The following is a 5,360-nucleotide window of genomic DNA, read 5'->3' on the forward strand; positions in this document are numbered from 1 at the left end:
AATATGCCACCCCATTTATTTAAAAGAATCAATGAATTTAATTGAGTCAAAAAGGTACTTTTATTAAACAAGACTAGTTCTTGTATAAAATACGCAATCCAGTCAATTCAATAGTCTACATTTTCCAGTAAAATCTACAAGATATGTCCAGTAAAATCTACAAGATATGTCCAGTAAAATCTACAAGATATGTCCAGTAAAATGTACTGGATCTACAAGATATGTCCAGTAAAATTTACGGGACATATCTTGTAGATTTTACTGGACATTATCTCGTAGATTTTACTGGACATATCTTGTAGATTTTACTGGACATAGGACGTACCTTGTAGATTTTACTGGATATATCTTGTAGATTTTACTGGAAAATGTAGACTATTGAATTGAATGGATTACGTATTTTATACAAGAACTAGTCTTGTTTAATAAAAGTACGTTTTTGACTCAATTAAATTCATTGATTTTTTTAAATAAACTGGGGTGGAATTTTTATATATATATAAAAATGCCACCCCATTTATTAAAAAAAGATCAATGAGTATTTTCAGTTTGTAATCAGAAGTTATACAACTTCTGATTACAAACTGAAAATACTCAAACAAATGTTTGTATTGTCCTATGACCACCATGTTCTTTTCTGTACAACTTCTGATTATAAACTGAAAATACTCAAACATAAGTTTGTCTTGTCCTACGAACACCACCAGCAAGAGTCAAATGGCATCAGGTATAAAAAAACAATTTATTGTTTTATTCCTCAAATTGGAACATAAGGTTATACGGTTTCTTTTAAAACAAAATTATATCAGTGCATAAAAACAAAGTAAATGCAGCCACAATATGATAGCTTCGTGGGCAGTGGAACCATTGGACCCACAGTGTACTGTGGTTCTCTATGGCCCTGTGGGCAGTGGAACCCATTGGACCCACAGTGTACTGTGGTTCTATGGCCCTGTGGGCAGTGGAACCCATTGGACCCACAGTGTACTGTGGTTCTCTATGGCCCTGTGGGCAGTGGACCCATTGGACCCACAGTGTACTGTGGTTCTCTATGGCCCTGTGGGCAGTGGACCCAGTGTACTGTGGTTCTCTATGGCCCTGTGGGCAGTGGACCCATTGGACCCACAGTGTACTGTGGTTCTCTATGGCTCTGTTGGCAGTGCACGGAACCCATTGGACCCACAGTGTACTGTGGTTCTATATGGCTCTGTGGTTCTCTATGGTTGTGGGCAGTGGAAACCATTGGACCCACAGTGTAATGTGGTTCTCTATGGCTCTGTGGGCAGTGGACCCACAGTGTACTGTGGTTCTCTATGGCTGTGGGCAGTGGAAACCATTGGACCCACAGTGTAATGTGGTTCTCTATGGCTCTGTGGGCAGTGGACCCACAGTGTACTGTGGTTCTCTATGGGACCCATTGGACCCACAGCGTTTGGCTTTTCTTAACAAAATTATCAGTGCATAACAAAAACACAAAGAAACATAATTGTATTTGTTCAAATATAGAGTCCATTAACACATCTATCAGAGGTAATGATTAGGCCATGACCTTTAGAACATACTTAACATACGTAAATAATTTGATTAGTACCCCTGAGGGCTATAGCCTCATTGAAAAAGTTAGGCCATAATGGTATCCCTGATGTTGCAAATACTTGCACCTACCTGATGGGGTGTTCTAAAGGTCATTATGGCCTAGGGTGCAGTACTTAGTTCAGACTAGTCATTGGTCAGACAAACGACAACCTAGGACTAATGCCCCGTCGGAATTACTTGCGGATCCCCTGGCCGTTCTGTCGAGACCACCACCTCTGCTGTACTCGAAGATGCTCAGGACACTAGAAGAGATGGCCTCTTGGACAGCTGCATCATCGTCATCAAATACCTGGGGAAAACAGACAGTGAGAATATGCTAAAACAAAAAGGTGCATTTGTCTTTGCTCTCTCTCTCTCTGCAGTCTACACAGCAGTTTGTAGCAAGTGTGGTCTGGGCTAATAGAAGCCCAGTTTTGCTTTGACAGCAGCTGTAATCTCATTTGTATTGTTGTGTCCAGTGTCTCACACCTTCCACCAACATTAATACTATGTTGAGTATACCAGTTACTAGTAGTTGTGGCACTGTGGGCAGGTGCCAAGTCTCGCTAGAAAAGCAAATCAGCATCTCCATAAAGCTTGTCAACAACACATCTCATGGTAGATGGCTGTATTGACTCTGGACTTGATAAAACACAGTGGACCGACACCAGCAGATGATATGGCATCCAAAATCATCACAGACAGTGAAAACCTCACAATCTACCAGGACATTTTAGAACATGTGCCAAAACTACTAGTATTTGGTATAGCCTGCTGACCATGATATTACTTAACTGACCAGCCAACTGACCATCCATTGATCCCACCAAGCCATCAGATAGGCTCTATAGAGGGTATGCACATGCATAAAGTAAATGGCAGATTGAGTGGCAAAGTGAGTGATGAAGTGAATTTAAAGTCGTTTAAAGTAATTTAATGCAATCAAATAGGACAAAATCCTGTCTCATATAGAGCACCGAAGTCCTGACGTCACTGTCAGTAGAGGGCGTCAGTCCACAGGTTCATGTACTTTTTATTTGCATCACCCCGGCCTTTTCACTCATAATATGAGTGAAAAGGCCGGGGTGATGCAAATAAAAAGTTATGGATATGAAGCATCGACTGAAGGTGGAAATGTACAAATATACCCAAAGAGTAACAAAATAAGCGTTAGAAACGAGTCAAACAACCTAGAGACTACATTTCTGGGTAGGCAGGTGGCTGCATCTGCCCGTCGCACAACAGAAACTGAATGTCAATTACGTTTATTTTTATTTTATTGATATTTAATGTTTCGTGGTTAGTACGAGTCGAGTCACCACCAGCTGGACGAGGAATCTCAGGAACGCAATGTGTTGACAGCTGGGCGTGACGTATATTAGCAGCGACATTGCCTTCATATGTAGTTTCAAGGCTTTTGCGGCCACATTAATTCCATTTTCTCCAGAAACTGGCTGTATCAAATATGAATGGACATCATTAACGACGCACAGCCACTCCGCTGACAGAAAGGCCGGGGTGGTCGGTTTATTTTTCAAACAGTTCTTATATGAAGCGACCTAAAATAGCCCTATGGAGATTTCAATGCAAATAAAAAAAAAAAATACATGAACCTGTGTGTTGGTGCCCTCTACTGAAAGTGACGTCAGACTTCGGTGCTCTATCTATAGGCTAGGTCTTTTAGCAAGAAGTTTAGAACAGAGGTAGATTTTCTTTACCTTGTAATCCTTGATCAACTCCTCCGTCTTTTCCCCCCAAGGAAGACAATGAGGACTCTGGTGACAGCTTCTCTACAGGACTCAATGCTGTGGTCCTACAAACACATGAAATGACATTGTACAGTACAGACATCAGAATGCAGAAGTGCATCAAACTAACCACTACACTATTGCAAGTCTACTTTCCAGAAATTCCAATGAGAAGGAATACGTCAAACATATTTGGAGTCAAGCAAAACAAATGAGCTTGTAGATTGGCTATTTTTGGGGTTGAAGGAAGCTCAAAAGAAAATGAGAACATTGCGTGTTATGTGAAGGTCTTTACCTGTGCGACAGCTGCAACTTGCTTCTTTGGCTTGGTGCAGGTGACCACTCCAGGCTTCAGTGGACGTCAGCTGGCTGGGTGGGTGGGTGGGTCGGTCAGCCTGAAATCACAGTAAAAACAGTTAGTGAAACCTCATGACTACTGCGTGCGTGCGTGTGCGAACTAGCAGTTTTAACTGGAATGTGTGCGATTGACTCTCTACTATACTTTATTTTAAAAATCTGTTTGGAAAATAGCTGATCTACAAGCTTGTACTGTACATTGGTTCAACTGTGATTCTTCCTCTAATGACAAGGAATACTTCCAAGCATAGAGGTCAGGCAAAACATTGAGCTTGTAGATGTTAGCCAATCTAGGACCAGAGTTCAAAAGAATACCTGTGTGACTGAACCACTCCAGTCCAGTCCAGCTAGCTGCAGTGGACGTGTCAGCTGGCTGGCTGGGGTGGGGTCACTGGGGTGGGGTGGGTCGGTCGAGAAGCCGCCCTGAAATCACAGTAAAAACAGTTAGTGAAACCTCATGACTACAGCATGCGTGTGTGAATGTGTGCGATTGACTCGATACTATACTTTATTTTAAATAGATGTTTGGAGAATAGCTGATCTACAACCTTGTACTGAACATCTGCTGTATTGAAATAGCCAATGTGTAGGGTTAAGTTGGTTAAACTGTGATTCTTCCTCCAATGACAAGGAATACTTCCAAGCATAGAAGTCAGTCGAGAAGACATCACATCACAGTAAAAACATAATTAAACAACTTATCAGACATCTGATAAAAACAGACATATCTTTCAATGCATGAATCACAAGCAGGTACATAAATGTAGCCAATAAGCAGTAACATTATATTTGGGGCAGGTGTGCTACACACACACACACACACACACACCTGCAAAATGTGGACCCTTTTTTCCCCTGACACCGACCAGTCTATAATGCAAGATCACCAATGTCTATGTCCAATGTCCTGGGCTATGCTTAGAAACCACCACGATATTAAACCACAATATATTTGCAAGTTAAACTAGTTATAACTGTGAGAATAACATTTGGTCTGTGACTGTGGGGAAATACAATAGGCTACACGTGTGCACAATTAATAAACAATGTCGTAATATGTCCAGAGTTCTTAAGTTAACATATTTGGATTTTAACAGAAAGACAACGCCATAAATCACACAAAGTGAGTGACAGACTCAACACTTGTCAGTCACTTGGCATAGTAGCACATACATAGCATGCTTTGATTGATTGATATTGATAGATTGAAATATGTATTAACAGTTTGCAGAATTACAGTACAATTCAAGCACAAACTCAATACAAAGGCTGTTAACTGCGAGTGGACGATCCAATTAAGCATTACACTTGTTTACAAGAGGGTCCACCATGTTCAATTCATCAAAAAATGCAAGGCAGCAATGCATGCATGCAAACATGTTTCTCCAGCTGAGATTTAGTGTCTCCATCTCTCTGGAAGAGGTTGGCCTCACTGAGGCACAACACAAACACTCTGACATGAAGCTTCAGCTGACACAAATCAACAACACGCTGTTTGTCCAAAACACACTAACTCCTCTCCCACCGACGTCATGTGTTCATTTATCTTCAGCCATACAGACTCCATTTGACACAAATCAATGTACACCACTGCTAGCTTGTTCCAAAACACTCTCTCTCCACGTTTCTACTTCGCCACACTTGTCCTAATGCTAATGCAATTGACAGCTCAGCTCGCAA

The 5,360-nt window shown here is 41.2% G+C and overlaps 1 long non-coding RNA gene across 1 annotated transcript; it reads right to left on the minus strand.

The window, feature by feature from the left end:
* Positions 1 to 794: 794 nt before the first annotated feature.
* Positions 795 to 3,710, minus strand: LOC306941793. The gene is made up of 3 exons (XR_013792214.1): positions 3,619 to 3,710; positions 3,294 to 3,388; positions 795 to 1,885 (listed from the first exon to the last, which is right to left on the minus strand). It is a non-coding gene; the product is annotated as an uncharacterized lncRNA (long non-coding RNA).
* Positions 3,711 to 5,360: the final 1,650 nt, after the last annotated feature.

This window comes from Electrona antarctica (genome assembly GCF_951216825.1).
Source record: "Electrona antarctica genome assembly, chromosome: 2".
Lineage (NCBI taxonomy): Eukaryota > Metazoa > Chordata > Actinopteri > Myctophiformes > Myctophidae > Electrona > Electrona antarctica.